The sequence below is a fragment of the Astatotilapia calliptera genome, chromosome 22 (assembly GCF_964374335.1).
Source record: "Astatotilapia calliptera chromosome 22, fAstCal68.1, whole genome shotgun sequence".
Taxonomy (NCBI): Eukaryota; Metazoa; Chordata; class Actinopteri; order Cichliformes; family Cichlidae; genus Astatotilapia; species Astatotilapia calliptera.
In genome coordinates this window covers 32,104,730-32,126,044 of record NC_137442.1, presented here as the reverse complement: position 1 = coordinate 32,126,044, position 21,315 = coordinate 32,104,730, and the positions used below count along the sequence as shown (strand labels likewise).

The 21,315-nt window shown below is 40.9% G+C and overlaps 1 long non-coding RNA gene across 1 annotated transcript; it reads right to left on the bottom strand.

The window, feature by feature from the left end:
- Window positions 1–18,043: 18,043 nt before the first annotated feature.
- Window positions 18,044–19,573, bottom strand: LOC145423420 (uncharacterized). Its single transcript, XR_013904462.1, has 3 exons — window positions 19,213–19,573; window positions 18,887–19,011; window positions 18,044–18,698 (listed from the first exon to the last, which is right to left on the bottom strand). It is a non-coding gene; the product is annotated as an uncharacterized LOC145423420 (long non-coding RNA).
- Between the last annotated feature and the right edge of the window lie 1,742 nt (window positions 19,574–21,315).

Genomic DNA, 21,315 nt, shown 5'->3' with positions numbered 1-21,315 from the left:
CCTCTAGAATGTAGAGTTTCAGCATGTATTAGGGGAGGAAACAGGAGCACTCATTAGGACTCAAACCAGGATCGGGGCCAAGATGTGAACCTGGGACCTTCTTCCTCTGAGGCAAGTTCAAAACACTCAATCTCTATGCTAACATCACGTTTATTCCTTGCCACTTCTCCAGATGTGATTTCTGGATGGTTGCCTCTTCATGGTTGCCCTGTGGTTGCCCCAAGGACAGCTGCATGAATTTATAATTTGCCACACTTGACTGGTCCTATTTACATTTTTTCTGCTTTGATGTGCCCAATTACAGCTTGCATGTCATATTTCACCTAATTTAATGTATAAACCAAAGCTGTGACACTTCTGGACGCTAGTATACGGGCTGATCAGGATATTCTGGTACCTTTAGGCTAAACACAACTACTGAAAAGTGCTTTGATAATCTTCATTATGTCTTAGCCACACGTGTTGATTCATGAATGGGAACGTACATTGTATACATACGGTTGTAAAGGGGAAATGCTGTGTTAATGATGGCGCGATGCAGGAGAGGGTATGGGACTTGCGAACGATGGTGTCTCTTTCAGCCGTGAAAATGGCTGTGGCACCTCCAAATCACACATTTCTGTCTCTGACGGGTAGGCTGTCACCATGGCAACACAGCTTTTTGGCTTTGCAGGGTGATAACAAGGTGGGGATGTGCTTGAAGAGGGAGGGGGATTTGAGGGACGACGGGGATGGGTGTGCACAGAGGGAGAGACATAACTCAAAATGGTGCTCCCAAAATATGTCAAACCCCACAGAGTCCCTCTGCCTTGGATTAAATAAATAAATAAATAAATGAGGGAATCATTCAGATACAAAACTTTTAAAGTGTTGTGACTACACTATAACTGAAATCTTAATTCTGGTCAGGAGACTAATTCTTTTTCTCTCTTTAGACTTTACATAGTTTCACAGCATGGCACTGCTTTGGACATTCAATATTGGTCGATACTAGCTAACCTAGTAACAAGTCAATGCATGCCAGCAATAATATGCCAGTTAATTTACACAGGCTTTAGGGCTGGTGGTTTTTCTGAGTCAGGTGTTGGCAGGTACTACTGAAGTGTGAATGTTGCACTCTGTGGTGAAAGATGAGTTTAAAGTAAGTTCTGGGTTCTGGTGTGGTTTGGTAATTAGTGTTACGGTAAATCAGAACTATGAAAAGTGAGGGCGTGAAATTCTCACCACATTTATTATGATGAAAGAACGAGATGAAAGACGGTCCCAGGTTAAACACATTCAGCTGCACAAATAAACGAACTGATGCAAAAGAAAAAGAAGCAAGCAGGTGGAGAGCATGAACCCAGGACGACAAACTTATTGCAAGAGTGGAAAAAAATCTCCAAGGGTGCCCAGAAACAAGTGCAAGTGACAACATCTATCAAGGTTACAAGGGTGGGTGGGTAGGGGGTTGGTTTGTTTTTTGTCTTTTTTGATGAATATCATTTTAATAGGCACAGTATTTAAAAATTGGGTCACTACTTGTAAAATGTTTGGAAGCTTTATCGCTTCTCTTTTGTTTTGGTGAGAAAGGTGTGAATGTAAAAAGGTATAATATATTAATAAATATGTATTAAAGGCCTCGTCAGTCATTTTCCAAGGTTATTTAACAGAAATGTATTCAAATGTAAGGACAGGACATCTCCCTTCTGACTAAAACCGCTTTATGTATGTAGGTAGAAACTGGTCACACAATGTAATACACAACGGGGCGATCGTGGCTCAAGAGTTGGCAGTTTGTCTTGTAATCCGAACGTTGCCGGTTTGAGCCCCGGCTCCGACAGTCTCAGTCGTTGTGTCCTTGGGCAAGACACTTCACCTGTTACCTACTGGTGGTGGTCAGAGGGCCCAGTGGTGCCAGTGTTCGGCAGCCTCGCCTCTGTCAGTGCACCCCAGGGCAGCTGTGGCTACATGTAGCTTGCCATCACCAGTGTGTGAATGGGTGGATGACTGAATATAGTGTAAAGCGCTTTGGGGTCCATAGGGACAAAAACAGGCCATTTACCATTTTGCTAAAGGTGAAGGATCAGAGAATTTGTAGGTGTTTGCATGCCCTGGAGGGACATTTACATTTGTGCCAATATTGTAATCTGCTACTTATTGATAGATTAGACGCGTGACCTTCCCGTGTCCAGACAGCTGACAACGAGCTGGCTAAACACCAAGTGAACGTTATGACAGTCATTGTTTGGCACCTGAGTTGTAAAAATGCCTTTCTCCCTTTAATAAACACTTTGATTACACTTTTACATGACAATTTGTATGACAATTTTTGTGTGTGTGTTTTCAACAATGATAGATCCACTTCAAAGACAGTTTCACTAACCTCAACTAACAGAAGGCAACAGTAGCTAAAAGAGGCTAACAGCAGATGTGATGCATTTTTTAATTTCCTGATTTATTGCAGTTAATATTAAGATTTATTACTGAGTGTTAATATTATTCACATATGTTAAAAGATAGAGTGTACAAAAATTTTATTTTTACACAACAGTAATAGAAACAAACCGGCACGCTGCAGCTGTTATGTGGTACTATAGATTTAATGCTTTTTGATATTTGTCCTATAGCAGCTACAGTAACATCGGATTTTGCACTTGAATTGTGGGATAAGAAAACAGACAGTGACAATGAAAATTTCTGTCATAAAAAATCTAATATAAAAAATAACACATTCTTAACTTACTAATGCATTTACTATATTCATTAAACTGTAATTGTGAAATTAATACTAATTCGTCCTTGCTGCCATATGTCTTCAGATTGACATTCACTCAAGGGCGTAGATTTGGCATGGACGGAAAGGACGTGTCCCCACCAATATCCAGCGATTATTGAATTGTCCCCACCAATAATTGGATCTCTTCGAGTAAAGAAAAACAATCCCGAGAGAAAGAAAAAAAAAAACGATCTGTCAGTGTCTCATTCACCCAGCGGTGCAGAAAGAGTTAAATTACGTTCTCTACTGGAGTCCTACGTCATGTGACAAATATGGCCAATGTGATTGGCTGTGCCTTTCAGGGAGCTCTGTTTAGTTTTAGCAGTGGCAAACCTGCGCTGCCAGGAGGAGAGGAGGACGGCAGCAAAAAGGAAGAACCTGGATATAAGAAAGTATTTTTCAAAGCAACCTGTAAGTCACTTAAACTCAAGTTCACCCATAAAATGTGTCCGTCATAATAACGTTACAGATTAAACAATGCTGCTGTATGTCCACCAGGAGAAACTGGACAGTATAGATGTAAAACCAATATGCCAGCAGTTTATCTCTGTTAATGAGAGGAGAAGGCATGTGTTTGGCTCCTTCACATAGTGGACATTGAGTTGTTGTGTGAGACACCAGTAGTATTAATGTCTGTTGCTGTAACAGTAGCTCATGCTTAGAATAAAAAATCCCAACTCACTGATTTGATCGGGGCAATAGTGTGGCTAAAATGTTAAATAATTTTGCTGAGAGATCTTTTACTTTGTGGTAATCTTAGATGGACATAAACCACCAGGTCATTCAGTGTTCCCTTAGTGCCAATGTATCAGAGATGTTGGTGTAATGTAACTGAAGTAATGTTGTTAAGTCCTTGAACTCATATTCGTTTATTGTCATGACTGTATTTCAGGGCTGGACTGGCCATCGGGCATACCGGGCATTTGCCCAGCGGGCCGCTCGTGATTTTTCGTTTTTATGGGCCAATGGGGTATTCTTTCTTTTCTTTCTTTAACGGTATAAATGAGCGGTGGTGGATTGGCCAGTTGGTCATGATCGACTCTGGGCTGGACCAATTACAGCCGAGGAGGTCAAACTTTAAAGTTAAGGTGAAAAGGAACGCGATTTGTCCCGTACTACTTCAGCTAGATAGTTGCTAATTCAATCATGAAACTGATCAATGATCAGCTGATCAGCTTTTCTCTGAATCTCTCTGAATCATTCGTCCCCACCAATGCCAAAACGAAATCTACGCCCTTGCATTCACTTATTGGCCATATCCTGCTTATGGAACTCTACCTGTTATCTTGGGCTGACAGATCTGGTGCTTCTCATCCTCCCCCTGTTTCCTTCTTTTTCTTCTGGGCTTTTCTTCTTTTTTTTCACAGCAACTTTAACATCAAACTTTTTTCTTTTTACCTGAGCCACAGTTTGTGTCTCAGGGGACACTTCAGAAAAGTCTGACTTCCACCTCACCAACTTTTCTTGAATTTCTTCTCTTAAAACAACTTCACAGCTTTCGCCATGGTAGGCCTTCAACTCTAGGCAAATGTATGCTGCTATGGACAGAATTGGGGGCGTGGAAATATGCCGATTGCAAACTGTTGGCATGTGCCTGTCAGTTTGGGATTATTCTGATTATTTAACATGCACACTTTGGTGAGAACAAAAATGGCTGGTACATATGCTGATGCAAATAAGTACAATTCTTTGTGCTTGTTAATAAACAAGGCCCATTGTGAGTAGTTGAAAAATCAGTGGAAGCTGCTCCACAAAACCATTGACAACCATTGATTTCTTCTTCACTGACTTTGTTGGGTTGGTTTTGGTTGTGAAGGGTATCTGGTGTATTTTAGGCAAACCTGTAATACAGTTTCATTGCTATTATGACTGTACATTTTTCCATTGCTTAGAGATCTGAAAAATATCCAAATTGAACACAAAATTAGTAAAATTTCATTTAAAGGTGAAGTTTAGTTGATATCTAGCTATTGTTTCAAAGTCGTTTCAGCAGCTAGATATTCCAAAGCAAATACAGTTTACCCGAGATCTTCGTATCCCAAGATTGTTTGGAACAATTAGCACTGAATTCAAGCACGGTGGTGGAGGGGTGATGATTTGGGCTTGTTTTGCAGTCATTGAGTTATGTCTGCTGTGTGCGGCTGGTAGAGGTGACCCCAAAATCAGACTCAGAAAAACTCAGCTTTATTGCTGGTAGCCTGGAATACAAAAAAACAAAACAGACAAGCAGGCAGAACACACAGTGAGAACGCAACAACGAGCAGAAGAAAACTTAAATGCTTAAATGCACCGGGAATGACGAGGAAACAGGAAACACGTGGGGAACATAGCTGGGGCTAACAACACACAACGAGATAGAGGACGCAAAGCTGAACATAACACATGAGACCAGGAACCTTCAAAGTAAGTGAAGCAAAACAGAACATGGCGCACACAGACAGGAGACTACCAAAGTAAAACAGGAAGTAACGGGAACACACACAGAGACTAAACCCAGACAGACACGACACAGAACGGGAAATAACAGACATGGAAACATAACTGAGACAATGAGACACAAGAGCGCAGGGAAGGCACCGCAACAAAACTAAGAACTACACATCAGGACTATTAAATATAACTAGGGGAGCTAGAAATACCAAACTAAATAACAGAAACACTAACTCGTCTGTACACCAAAGTATTCTAGAGAAAAACATGAAGCCATCTGTCCGATAGCTCAAGCGTGGCCACGATTGGTTCTTGCAACAGGACAATGATCCCAAGCAGATTAGCAAATCTAAAACAAAATTTATAAAAAAGACCAGAACCAAGAATTAATCTTTGAGCTTGCTTTGCTGTTTTCCAGCTAGATGCATATACTAACATCTTAACTGTATCACCTTTATCAAGCTGTATGTCAAACTATGTTATCACATTCAAACAAAGGATTCCAGCAGATGTTGCTAGTGTTCACAGCTGCAATTCCCAATAACATCTCCCTTCAAATAAATATTTGATGTTTTCATTTACAGAACCTATTTATATACATATTGCACATGTTTAACGCTGTAAACTGAACTGACAGGGTTTTCCATAATCTCATAAAATGCTTTACATAACCCTGACCCTGACGTAATCATAACTCCAAATCCATGTTTAGGCCTCAACCAGCCCTGTGCAGATTTCTGGCCAAATGCCCTCATTCCTCACATCTTTCCATCTTCATCAGACATTTGGTCTTCATTAAGATAAAACCGCACACTCACAGAGCTCTGTTTCCTCTCTGAGTAGAGGCAGATACCATCTCAATCTCGATCTTGGCAAGCAACTCATCAGTGCAGAGGAATCAAAACTACTGGCGATCCTAAGACCTCTGTCTCACTCATACACACAGAGGCCAGCCAATCAACCGAGTGACTGGGACAGCGTCCATAAAAAACTGGGTGACAGGAAGTTGCAGCCATGTCACAGGAAATAGGATGTGTCTTTTCCCGGGGCTGCGGTATCCTTGCAATTAGAGGCAGCAGATCGAGGTGTCTTGTTGCATTCCATAAAGACAAAACACACATTCTCAGGCAAGCGCACACACACACACACACACAGCATCAAAGCCGACATATACAGGAATGCGGCAGGAGATTGGGTTGCGAAATAAATTCAAAGAACCCACATGCACACACACAAATGAACAAATAAACATGTTGACCCTCATTTTCTTTGGTGGAGCGGACTTCTTCCTCTTAGTTTGTTTGGAGCAACATCGAAGGAAAAGGCCTAGAAAAGTTGGCCAGCATTTCCTCCTGTTTTGATTACTGCTGGTGGAGCACAACACAGACACACTGTAAAGTGACTCATCGAAGCTGACACGACAAACTGTATTTAAGAGTTGAGCTGCGCGTAGAACTGGTCATAAATCGACACTACCTTTTTTTTCCCTATTATTACATTAGATGTTAGATATCTATTACATTTGTTTTCTTTTTTTTAAGTGCTTTTGTTAATTAGGACTCTGACCTTTTGTGATGAACGATGTGTGGGAAGCAAAGACTGACTCAATTTGTTCAAAATAACCTTTTTACATTCAATAACAAAAGGAAGTTTTACTTATTTTTCATCACTGTTTTAAACTCTTCTGCACTTTCTCAGATTAAAAAACCCACGTTTCATATGTTTGTGCTTTATTAACTTTTTCAGTCTATGTGCTGCATCACTAAGAGCAAACAGTAATAAAAAATAATAAAAACAGTAATAAAAAAATCATCCATACTGACTTTCCACAGTTGAATAACCACAGTTTAAACTGGCAACATCAAAGTTAGCTTGTACCTAGACTTTATGTAAGGCAGGAGTAGCTATCCATCCATCAATCAATTCATTCTTTCCCACTTATCCAATTCAGGGTCACAGGGGATGGGCAACTTCCAAAGTATTGTGCATAATTGCAACTACAGTACCCGCTGTAGGCCAAACAATTCTGGCTACCATTAATCTGTTGTGAGTGCAGGCTGCTAGTCCAGGCCATAAAACTTTATGAAAGAAGTCCGATACAAACTGAATATTCAGTGAATCTTGCTTCTTTCCCATGACATGATACTGAGGTGAGCTGTTGAGGATATGATGAACTTGGTACGCGATATGGTTGATAAGCGCTCCTGTTTTTTGTGGTGTTAGCTGCTGTCAACCTCTGTCAGCTGCTGTTAGCCCCTGTTAGCTGATGTTAGCCTCTTTTAGCTGTTGTTTTTGTCAGTGTTTTTGTCAGCTGCTGTTAGGCGTTAGTGAAACTTTCTTTCAGGTAAACCTAATATTGTAGGACAGTTAATTCAAGTCCAGCAAAGTGAGAATGCAAACAAACTGTTTATAGAAGGAATACATGATATTTAGGGCAGTCAAGTGTAATATTAGCTAGCATAACGTTTAGCCAACTCGTCAACTGTACAGAGATAGCGGGGTTGTTTGTCTTATTTGCTGGCAATAAGTAATTGCAAACAATATCATGTTTATGCATGTTTTCATCTGTTAGAGCCCTGACTTCAGTTCAGAAGATGATCTTGAGTTAAAAAGGAAAAGAATAAGGTTTCATCCAGATTTTAGTCGTGTTATTTTCCTTCTTTGTGTTTTTGTGTTTTTGCTTGTTTCGTGAAGGGGAATTCTTCTCAGATGATAAAATAATTCAATTCAATTCAGTTTTATTTATATAGCGCCAAATCACAACAACATTCACCTCAAGGCGCTTACAGTAAAATACAGGTATGATCCTTTTTATTTTGAGTATGATGGTGCAGACGGAAATGAAAATTTGCCTGCGAGTTCTCCTTTCTTCTGCTTTTGCATATTAGATATGTGGCCGGTCGCTCGGCACATACATACTATGCAGTTAGATTGAACAGTGATGTCCATCGTTGCCACTATATTCAAGATGGCAGGGCAAATTTTTTTCTCTAGGTTTATGTGAAAGCATTAATTTATTAGGAAACATAATTGCACATGAATCTATGTATATTATCAGTACAATAATCTTTTCTTCTATTAAAGAACTTCAAAAAACAACTGACTCATCTCAGCCAGAGAAATCTACAAACCAATGTATTAGTGTAATACCTCAAACACAAATAACAATGAAAGGTATTCCCTTAAGAGGCATTTAATAGCATTAGTGTGAATCTTATTAGCATTTATCAGATTAGTGTGTCAAAGAGAGTACTGTGTGCAAGAGTATAAAAGAGTGAACAGCAGGACAGTAGTTGCAGTTGGAAGTTTGCATGAGGCTCCAGACCAGATGATGATTCAAAAGAGAAAATTTCTCGCTCTGAAAAGGGAAAGGATACAGGAATGTCAAGGTAACAATGTGCAGAGGGAGAAAGACAGGAAGACAGAAAGAAAGACAACAATGAGCGATCCAGAGAGAGAAAGTGATGTAGTGTTAGCGAGGCATGTCCTGTTGATGTCCTGTCACACTGCTGTGCTTTACCTCATCCCCCTTTATTTAGATTCAGAGCAGGCCTTTCCTGTGTCCCCGGGAGACCTTGACCCACTCTAAATCTCTTCAAGATGTTTTCAAGGAAAAGAGTGTGAGAAAGAGACCGAGTCGCTGGGAGCAATTACAGAAAATGTACATACACTAACATATGAAAATCTGATTTCCAATCAGATTTCGAGCAAAAGAGAGACTTGATCACCTGCAGTCAGTAATAGACCATGTTGTGCTGCCTGCAGTGTTTGTGGTCGCATTCCAGACGCTGGTGTTTAAAGCATATCAGCAACAAAGGCAACATCCTGTGTTTGCATGCATCACTGTTCACAGACAGAAGGCCTTGTGTTGCCTGAGGGCCGACTGATAAGGTTCTTTCAGTGCAGCTACTTATGCAGATATTTTTAGTTTTAAACTGCTGCTCGATGACATTTTGATTGATCTGGGAAGTCTTGCAAATGACAAAATATGGGTTAGCTCAGACATGTGTCCATCCTAACAATGATGTTAGTAACATTGAATTGATGCATTGACAAATCTAGTTATCAGACCCACAAAGCCCACCGCTGCTCTTATATAATTAGCATGGTGTTGTGTAGCTGTAGTTGCCTGATAATGAAGAGAGCTTGTTATACAGTTGGAGAGACTCTTAAGAGGTGCTAGGGCTTTCATTAGGCTTTGGTTAAAAGGATTGTTAGCCATGCTGGCAGCTGTTAATTGCTACTCAGGAGGCTTAAGTCTATAATGTAACCCTTCATGTGGCGTGGGAGGAGCAGTGTGAGAGGGATTCAGGTTAAACTCATTGTTTAAAAGGTCAAACAAGGTCATGGCTTTAGTTGTTGCTTGACTTGGACCGGACTGGGTCAGAGCTAAAGAAGAAAAAAACATCCATTACAGCGCAGAACTTGTGAATTACAAAAATTCATAAATATATGAATGAATGCATGCTGACACTACACAACGTGAGCCAGAAATAGCGTAGGTTAACTTTATAGACAAGTCTAGACACTCACCAGCCACCCTTGGGCTGTTATTTCAGACTACTAAGAGCACCCTGGTATCTAAATAATAGGTAATGAGCCATAATTGCAAATTAAATTGTCACAGAAACAACATGAACAGATTGCCCTGTCAAGTCTGATAAAAACCTGATTAAAAACCTAACTACTTTGGCCCATAGTAAAATTTTTCATGCTATTTTGCCCATCAGGCATAAATCACTTTGTTGTGATTATTTGACGAACTTCCGTGAGTCCGGGCTGAATGGCTTCCCAACCTGGTGAGCTTAGCTAGCACCAGGAAAGTTCTGCTCTCTAACAGAAGAACTCCAGCAGTGACAAGAAGTCAAAGCGCTCTGCGAGTACTGAATCAAACTTGGACCAAACCATCTGTGGTTAAAAGCTCTTGCCCCGATGAACTATCGTATTTAACAGTCCTTTGTTACAAAATTAACAACATGGTTCATTTTTAGCACCGAGTTACACAACAACTTGCCTCATTCACACATTCACACAAGCATGTTTTCCTATACTCTTTCTATGTAACTGCTTTCTATTTAACATTCTCACGCATTCATACTCTGATTGATGCATCAGAAAGCAACCTGAGGTTATTATCTTAACCAAGGATACTTGACATGCAGGCAGACAGGGATAGAACCAACCAACCTTCCAATACCTTTCCACCTCCATGAACAAATCGCTCTCTAGTTCCTTTCACTGAGTGCATTGCTGCCAGCTCCTCCGTAATCTCAAATTCTGTCATTATCCTACATACAAGGATGAGTGTCTGTGCTGTGTTGCAGACATCACAGCTCTTGTGCAGATCCCAGGAAAAACATTCAAAATCATCAGTCAAGTTCTTGTACATTTCTCTGTGTGTTTAATGTTCTAATGGCAATTCTGTAAACCGTAATCCTTAAACACAGCAATCAGCTCTGCACAAACAAAGTGGCTTCACTAAATAAATGCTTAGAAGTAAGTCCATGTGTTGTTAAAAGCTCCACATTCTGTATCAATATGTCCTTTTTAATGGGAATCACTGCATCATTTGTACACCTCGGTCAGGGATAAACCAGCAGACCAATGTGGCCCATGAGCTATACAATGACATCTTTGACTACTTGATTCCCCAGGTATCATGTGATCGTTGCTGCTGGAGAATCAACTAAGAACAATGTAAACATGACACTGCATGCTAATTCTTGTGTAGCTCCAGCTTTAGGTTTGCTTGTGGTTCTGTAGCACCTGTGTGCACCTAACCCAATAAGAGGTTGCACTGAGCAAAGGAATTTTGAGGTGAATAACTGCAATGAGTCCGAACTATTTAACTGAGTCTCATTGTGTTTTATCAGTGATCTAGGCAGTGCTTCTTACTTAGCATGTGGAAGGGTGTCGTATAATTTGAAGCTGATAAAGCATTTAAATGGGTTAATTCACTTCATTTATGTTACAGATGATTTGTATGTGGTGCTTTCCTGATTTTTATCCTAAGTCAGCACGGTCCTCTGGAAACGAAGGGGTTCACAACTATAATGGAATGTTTAAAGAAATGAAATGAATGAATTCTATGACAAACATTTAATTAAGTCGACATCTACATTTGCATTGCGGTAAACAATTGCCACAAAATCCACTGAGAAGTAAAGTTTAAAATACAGATCATCTTGGTACCTACAATGTTGTGCTGTAAAGCTCTGGATCCTGATCCCTGCTGTGATACATACTACCCACATAAACATTGTTGCTGACCTGCTCTACATCCTCCCCCTGAGGGAAGGGCACTACCTGAGAGTATAAGAGTTGGCCCCACCAAACGTGACCTCGCCGTAAGGTGATTAATGGTTCCTGCGCTGACTTTTCATGAAGAAAGTTAGCTGCAGCTACATGGCAAACAGACAAGGATGGTGCTCAGTGTACATACCTACCTGGGTTTTTCATATAGCCCACTCAATTGCTCAGATTGATTGAATCGAGGTTAAAGGTAAAGTATAAAGCGGTATATTTGTTTACACGCTCCATTTCACATATTATTTGTTGCATTCAGTGATATTTCTGACTTGGCCAATAACCTTTTAACAGACCTCATCCTCTTCTCCATTAGCACTTTTTAAAAAAAAATCCTCTGACCTCCTCAGTGTAAGCACACAAACAGAGAGGGCGCCCTTCCAGACACTGAGTGACCTAACACCTCTCTTCTATTTAGACAACATGTGTGGATCACACTCATGCATGCAGTCATACTGAAAACACACTCTGCTCAGACGCTCACAGGCAGATGCACAGGAGAGCATGAAGAACACTGTAAAGTTAATCCAATAAGCCGTGGGAGATCATGGCAGGCTAAGGGATTCAAGTTTGCTTTCCTAACTTCTTTCTGACAGTGTGTCAGTGTTACCTGGAAACATAATTGGAGTCGCTGGGAGCCATTGGCCTACAGATAGATTCACCACCTCCTTCTAGTGTCACAGTCTTTTCTTTGATGGTGTTTTCTGCTCTTATCTACTATATCACTGCATTTTGAAATGTCTACTAGTACTGTATCTAAATCCTTATGTAAGCTGGTTTGACAGTGACACAAGTCCATTGTCTTTCATTCAAATAAATCCTCATGGCACATTAACATCAAAACAGTTCGATAATTCAATAATAGTTCAATAATATACTACATATCAATATATTCATAACAGTGAAGATGACTGTTCCTTTCTAATTCTGGCTCTGCTGGAGGTTTCTTCCTGTCAAAAGGCAGTTTTTCCTTCCTACTGTCACCAAGTACATGCTAATAGGGGTCATCTGATTGCTGGGTCTTTATCTTTTAATATAAAGTGTCTTGAGGTTTTGATTTGGCACAATATAAATAAAACTGAATTGAACTGAAGAATGAATGACGAGGAAGGTCCAAGTAGCATCCACTGTAAAATATCTAAGAGACATAATTTGAAAAGGGAATTGCAAACCAGCAGATCACAGTCAGACTAACACAATGCATGGCTGTGAAGTACATGGGAATGCTGGAGGAAAGCTTTCTGTGGCCGGCAGCAGTGCTGTGACGTGGGAGAAAATGAATTTTCCAGCGTGACATTAACCCCAAACACAAGGCCAGAGCTTCACTGGAATGGGCTCAAAACAACAATGTTAACGTCCTGCAGTGGCCAAGTCAGAGATTGAAACTTGATGGAGCTGGAGCAGCTTTGCAAATACAGACTGTTTTTTAAGTGTCCAGATGTACAAAACTAATGCACATGTAGCCACATCAACTCAAGGCTTCGTTTGCTTCCAGAGATGCTTATATAGGTCTAAATATTGACTTGAATGGGTAGAGAAGCTTGGAAGGAAATCATCATGTGTATCCAATTTTCCTCAATTTGTATGAATTTGTTTTTGTTACTAAAAGCACTCTTTCTTCATCGTGTTTTTTAACCAGCTGTGGCTCAACTATCTATCAAGGCATTGGGAAGCATTTTGCTAACAGTGGGAAGGTCTGATGAGGGTGTCATGCTTTTAGTGGCTATAGCTAGTGTGTCATTTTTAGCCAACTGAAAAAAATTAATAACAGGATATTTGTGGTTACAATAAAATAAATGAATATTTAAAATACATTTTGAAAAAGAATTTAAAGTCTTTAGTTCTACTCTTTGTCAATCTGCCCAACTATAATCACATGAAATAACTATCACGATAAAGCGTTGGTACATACCAGTATTAAGAGTGGAATATCTACGTTACTGTGAGTCAGTAACACTGATCTCAACTTCATAAATCCTGCAACTGACAAACACTCAATACTTTTCAATAAAGAAAACTAAAACTATGAACCAAGACTCAGTTTGAAAACACATTAACACAATTAAACTGAATAACAAGCAGTTTATGAGCTATGAACTACACAACTTGACACGTTAAGCCAAAATTCAGAAGTGTGAGAAACTAAGTAAACTCTTAGTGCTGCTATGGAAATTAGCAGCCAGGTGCTGCTAATCAAATGCATCTGATGGTTTTAGCTTGTTTTGCAGCCACTTGCAGTCACTGAATCAACCGTGAACTCCTCTGCATACTATAGTTTTAAGTCAAATGTGAAGCCATCTGTCCAGCAGATAAAGGTTGGAAAACTGTGATGCAACAGGACAATGATGGCAAACAGAGCAGATCTACAAGAAAATGACTGAAAAAGAAAAGAATCAAGGTGTTGAATTGGTCCAGTCAAAGACCAGACCTCAACCTGATTCAAATGCTATGATGGGACCTTAAGGCTTTGCATAAACACATGCCTGCAAAGCTTCATGAATGCCTCCACAACAGTAAGAGAGAATGATTGTAACTACATAAAGTTCTGTGAAAACACTTGTTTTAACATGACGACACACACACATATACACATACACACACACATATACATATATATACACACATATACATACATATATATACACACATATACATACATATATATACACACATATACATACATATATATACATATATATACACACATATATATATACACACATATACATATACACACATATACATATATACACACATATACATATATACACACATATACATATATACACACATATATATATATATATATATATATATATATATATATATATATATATATATATATATATATATATATATATATATATATATATATACATATATATATATATATATATATACACACACACCCAGCACGCCCCTGCGGGCGGTTTATCCTTCAAGCTCGGGTCCTCTACCAGAGGCCTGGGAGCTTGAGGGTCCTGCGCAGTATCTTAGCTGTTCCCAGGACTGCGCTCTTCTGGACAGAGATCTCCGATGTTTTTCCCGGGATCTGCTGGAGCCACTCGCCTAGCTTGGGAGTCACCGCACCTAGTGCTCCGATTACCACGGGGACCACCGTTACCTTCACCCTCCACATCCTCTCGAGCTCTTCTCTGAGCCCTTGGTATTTCTCCAGCTTCTCGTGTTCCTTCTTCCTGATATTGCTGTCATTGGGAACCGCTACATCGATCACTACGGCCGTCTTCTTCTGTTTGTCTACCACCACTATGTCCGGTTGGTTAGCCACCACCAGCTGCTGGATAGCGTAGTGGTTAAACTACACGCCTTTGGAACAGAGGATCGCAAGTTCGATTCCTGCCTGGGGCGTCTGTATCCAGTAAGGGTCCTAAGGCTAGACCCCCTATGCTAAGCAAGCCTACCGCAGACATGAGCGAGACAGATAAATATGAAGGCATGCCGGCTCGGACGTCGCCCGGATCAACAAGGTCCGCGTCAGGTGTTGAGGAACCAGGGCACCCTGACGAAAAGTGGGCTACTGGAACAAGAAGGCATCGGTGGGCAAGGGACGAAAACAGGGCGTTGTTGGAATGCTACTACGCAAGTAACCCCGGCGGAAGGGGCTACATGAATAGGATGAGGGACCTATGGATTCTTCGATACACATATATATATATATGTGTGTGTATATATATACACACATATATATATGTGTGTGTGTGTGTATATATATACCAAAGTGTGTTGTTAATTTTGCATATTTGCATGTTAGATTTATTACAAAACAGCTAAAGTAATTAAATACGCTTTAAAAAGTATGCTAAAATATTCACATGCATCCAGAAAAAGATGCACAATCAAAGACTGTGAGACTGTGCAACATTTGCACGCAAGCTATGCAATACATAATGCAGTACATAATGTAATATAAATACATATGCACACAGGCCGAGACCCACAGAGGCCCTGCTGGTGAGACAAAGTAATGTAACTGCTGAGTGTGCAGAGAAGCCTTGACCCGAGTGTGTCTGACTCACAATGATTTCAAACACCAGTGCAAGCACACAGAGTGTCAGCTGTGCATAAACTGGCGCACACACTCCTGGAAACGCACAGAAACATTTTCAGAGTCAACGCAGGGACAGCGGCGATAAGGGAGTGTGTCTTTTTACAGTTTTACCAGCCACTTAATCCCTGTCGGACCAGAAAAGGAGGGGAAAAAAAAGAGGGGGGAGAAAACAAAGATATAAAAATGAGAGACATAGAGCCCACTGATGATTTTAGCAGGAGCCTTATCTCACCGGGCTTTGTTTTGGATGCAAACAGTTTATCAGCACTAAACATTCAGGAAGAGGAGTGAGAACAGCCTTGGTCTTCCTCCAGGGAGCTGCTCTGAGTGGAACCAGACTGCGCTCCTGCAAAGTGTGCGTGGAAAGTATTTTGAAGCCCCCCCCCCCCGCCGCCGCCGCCGCTCCTTCTTCTTTTTCTCTTTATGCACAGGCATACAGTTCATTAAGTGCCTCTCACCCCGACCGCATTCTCTCTCTCTCTGCCCCCCCAGTCCATCTCTCCGATTCCCCTCCCGTCTGTGTCGTCTCACTTCACCTCCAGCTCTACCCTCTTTACCTAAAGTCAACTCTGATGTTTAAGGCTAGAGGAAAGTGGGAGGTAAATAAAACAACAGGGAGAACAGAGAGGAGCAGTTAACACAGACAGGAGGGAGGAGAAAATAAGGTGTGGGGTTGATGTTGGGTGGGTGGAGGGAACAGGGCTAGCGAGCTAGCGAGACAGGGGGGTAGGTGAGGGCGGGATGAGATGAAGGGAGGAGGCAGGAAGGGACGAGGAGGGGAGGGCGAAAAGGGAAACGGGGACAGCAGAGTTCAAATCAGTGCAGAGCAAGTGGAGAGAAATGAACATAAAACACGATGCAGACAAAGGCGTTTTGCACTCAGATGCTGCCGTCTAACAGGATTAATGAAGCGACGCACACTCGCACAGAGAAAATTACATTTACTTTTTGTTGTTTTTACTCAGCCGAATTAAGATGCCTTTTTTTCTCTCTCGATATTGCCCATATCGCAATCATATAGACAAATAGGACTGAGCAGGAAGAAAAATGAAAAGAGAGAAAACAGACAAAGACCACAGATTGGTGCTGCTTAACAGCCTCTGCAGGATATTAAGAGGTGACCCGAGGACACGTTCTGAAGCCACGTGGTTCTCTTGGCAGCAGATCTTGCAGACTTGTTCTATATGCAGTAAGCTCCTGTGAGTCACTGCAGTATAGATGAGGACTGCTGCTACTTCATCCTCACCTCACCAGCTCACAAACTGTGACCCGATTATGCGTGCTTTTTGTTTATTATGGCTGATTTTGACAATCTGAGGATGCAGGGAGAGAGGGTGTGTATGGGGGGGCGGGGGGTGGTGCTGCAGAGCAGAGAGTTAGCGTGTGCAAACTGTAACAAGTCGTATTTTTATCACTCAGATCTACAGTAAATGGGTCACAATGCATAATCGTCTAACAGCAAAAAGTGCGCACAGGCTGTGCGGTGCATGTACAGGAAGCAGGAAGTTCAAGCAGCATTTTGGGAAACATTTGCAAGAGTGAGTTAAGGAGGTTGATATCTGTGCATCGAGTGAAGCCGGGGGTACTTTATCCTGGCTTAAATTAAAGACTGGAAAGAGGAAAACAGTTAGCTGGGCTCTGTCCAAAATAAAAATGAATAGAAAATACGCCAACATCTATACAGGTGGCTTATTTACTGTACACACGGTGCCTGCTGGTGCAGTGGTTAGCATGGTCACCTCACAACAAGATCGTTTGGGGGGGGCCTTAACGTTTTTGGCCATCTGTTTACTTTGTTTTCCAGGAGAAGCCTCTTCCCTCTAAAAAGAACATGGCAGCGCAGCCTAGGTGTGCAAAGTTAGACTTTGCACACCTAGGCTGCGCTGCCATGTCCTAGGCTGAGACTTGGAGCAAGGTGAGACCAAAGTGGAGATATTTGGGCACATTTGGTGAAAACACAGCATATCAGCACAAACACCTCATACAAACTGTAAAGCACAGTGGTGGAGGGGTCACTGAGTCGACCATGAATTCCTCTGTACACCAAAGTATTCTTGAGGTTATCTGGTTAGCAACAAGACAATGATCCCAAGTACAGCAGCAAATTCACAACAGAGTGGCTGAAAAAGAAAAGAATCAAGGTGTTGCAATGACCTCATCTGGTTAAGATACTGTTGTGGAACCTTAAGAATGCTGTACATAAACGAATGCAAGCAAACCTCAATGATCTGAAGCAATGCCCCTTCATGTTCTCGCTGCTGAAGCTGCCGAATCTAAAGGTATACTCAGTTTTTCACAAGAAAGCAGAGAGTCCTGTGAAAACTTTCTCTTTCACATGACTGTCCTCCCCCCTACCCATCAAAGCAGACTCCTACAAGTTTAAAGAGCTGTTTTCACACTGCACTTCAGACACTTTAAGAGGATATTTTGCACCATTATACTGTCTCACATGTAGAGCACAGCAGGAGAGTCTGCTTAAGACTAGTTTGAGCTATTGGAAATACAGCAGGTGGTTTAGGCAAAGGTGCTGCCTGGATAAAGTGCACAGGAGGCAGCACAGATGATGCCCTCTCACTGGAAGTAAATGCCCTGGACTATTAGCTGTGCTATTCACACACTAGAATCTGACATCATATGGGCTTTGTGCTAGGGAGATGGGAGATTAAAGACCAGCTTATGTCTCAGCAGACTTTCCAACATGAATTTCAAGTGGGTGATATTTAGAAAAGTTCAGGATGAAAACACCATAAGAAACACATATTTAATACAGCACCAGCACAGATGAACTTTGAACACTATTCCAGTGGTATAAATAACCATTTAAATCAATTATTGCAGGCAGCAGTTCTAAGTGGTACTTCACATTGCTATATTATTAGTAAATATTGTCTTGATCTTAAATAAAACTAATTATCACCAAGTCTGCATTGGTATAATTCAAGCTATGCTGATGAATCAGGTCCACAACGATATTATACTGTTGATATATGGCTTTAAAAACCCTGGCAAGAGGCATCCTTGTAATAAATAAAGAAAAGGTTAGAAAACGGGACTGTTGAACAGGTGTTCCTCCCTTGAAAGAGACACGCCTCTCTGTTCCATTCAGCAAATGAAAAACCAAATGGCTTCTGTGCACTGTGTGAGAGGGGGTAAAAGAGACATTCTGTCACTTTTAACTTTCTCTGTCAGCTTAACTTATAAATGAAGCAAAAAATCTAAACTCATCTGTATGTTTGGTGTGTCTTTTTAGACCACACAAAAGCTGATCACTCAAAATAATAATGAAATCACACATCTTTTTTTCAAGTTATTGCACAGCTCACAAAAAAGAAAGCTTCTGCGAAACCCTTCTGTTGTCTATGAGAATTTGGAAATCCATCAAGAGTGGTTCAGACGGCAGCTTGGTGAGATCAAGGCTTCACTTCTCCTAGTCTGTCTGCAGGAAGAGCTGTAGATTGAAGAGTTTGGGCTCAGTAGAGTAACTCAAACTCCAAACATATGAAACACGTTATAAAAATGTCAGTTAATACGGCAACACGACAAGCTGATAACTTACTGGCTTACCGGCTAACTGTGGCTAATATGTTACCTAACATCAGCTAATCTTACCACAGGTATACTCAGAAACACTGATCTGCTTTCCTCTTACCAGTGAATAAGACATGAGGTCTTTGACATGATTAGTGATGACAACGATACACAGTGCTCTTCTCGGCTTGCCGGCTTGCCTCTTGACTTGACCTTCATCAGTGAATGCATGTGTTTTGCTTTGGAAGCAGTCCTGAAACATGGGCGTGAGACTCTCTAATTTCTGTGCTATCAAAATCTCCCCCTCAAACTTAATCCTGCAGGTTTCCACAAGTCCGCACACTGAAACTTTACTAGATCGTCTGAAATTACATTTTACGTGTTGCTTTGAACTAGTCAAATATTAGCTGCAGCATGTGGCGGAGGTGTGGTCCTGGGCGCGGCTGCAGGGAAGGAGTGGTGCAGTGAGCTCAACGGGGCGGTGTTGGAGACGCAGGTGAGAACAGCTGATGGCGTTTGGACTGATGATGGTTTCCTTCCCCTTTTATAGTGAGACGGGAGAGGAGCGGAGGGGAGGCTGGAAATCAGCAGAGCTTTTCGACTGTGGACTATCATAATAAATGAAAACTAGAAATAAACGTGGCATCTGGCGACAAACAACTGTGCGTGTGTGTGTGAAGTGCATTTCACACAGCGCATTTGTGATTTTGTCACAAGCAGCAGATCTCAATGTCAAAGTCATGCCCTCAAGCTATTGTACTTATACTGCCGTTCTCCAAGAAATGTACCCACTCATGATTTTACACTCCCTCATGATGCCAAAACACTTTTGATCCATTGAGGTATGGTGGTGTCCTGTGTTGTTGGGCAGCGGATTGTTTTGACTGTGGGTTGCTGGGTAGGGCTCTTTTATGTGTTCTTAGAACAATTCGTCCACAGTTTAATAAATATGCCCGGAAGCAATGACTTGCTGGGGGAGGCTGCTGCTGTTTGGGAGTGCTATTGCCATTGTGGAACATGAGGATCAACAAAAATATTTAGGTCAGTAGGTTCATGTCGAAGTAGGATACATAACATCAGTGTCTTTTTTCCCGTCTCCCTCCTTGCAACCTTTACCGATCATGGCAGATGGCTACCCATCCCTGAGCCTGGTTCTGCTGCAGGTTTCTTCCTGTTAAAAGGGCAGTTTTCCTTCCCACTCTTGCCAAGTACTTGCTCACAGGGGGTTGTCTGATTGTTGGGTTTTTGTCTTACAATAAAAAGCACCTTGAGGGGACTGTTGAGAATTTGACATTGAATTGAATTGAACTGAAAGATAAGACTAGTATTCACATCATCTGTAAAATCCACGAGCTGCACAGTTAGTTTTTCACTAAAGCTTAAAACTACAATAGATAACTTTTGGTCGTCAAGCGACTCTAATGGTAGAGCACACGTTACAAAACACGTGTTGCCTGAATCAGTTTCCTGTTTTCTTCATAAACTAGCAGCCACTATCAATACAGCACAATGAACAGATTAAAAAAATATATATGTTCATACTTAGAAGCATCATTAAAAATTAAATCTTCTATTGTTGCAGCTACTGTTTTTAAAATTTTCTGAAAACCCTTATTTTACAAAGAGGAGATTAAAAGGAGTATCCATGAGTGTGTTTGCTGTTTACATTAGCAATCCCTCAGTGGATCCTACTTGTTTTGCATGCTAACCTCATGGTTCCATTAGTTGGCATGCCTAACATGAAGAGTTAAAAGAATTCACAGTTCAGCGTTAGCTTGTGGAGGTTTCTTGTTTATTTTTGAATCACAAATCATTTTCAGGCTGCTTACAGGTAGCCGCTGACGGTTAGCTAGATGGCTAACAGTAAGATTGTTGCTACTGTACAAAACAATACGAAATCTGAAAAATGTCCTTTTGAACTACATTAATGTTTTTCAGTAGTATGTTATAGTATTATAAAAAAAAACACTAATACTAACAGATAACCAGGCTTTGTTATGTTATCGGAATAATGCCAGCTAGCTATCTCTTTTCTATCATATCTCAAAGCTCTCTCAATTATGTAAATCCTAGCTTGACATTGGCTTTGTCCCATCTTCATTCACTCCATCTTATCTCCTTCTTTGTTTCCTCTGATAAAGCAGCCCTTAATTTTTAATTATGTTTTTTTTTATGGATTTTTTTGGTGCATTTTTAAAGGTTAGCTAGTTAGCGTTTCCACTAG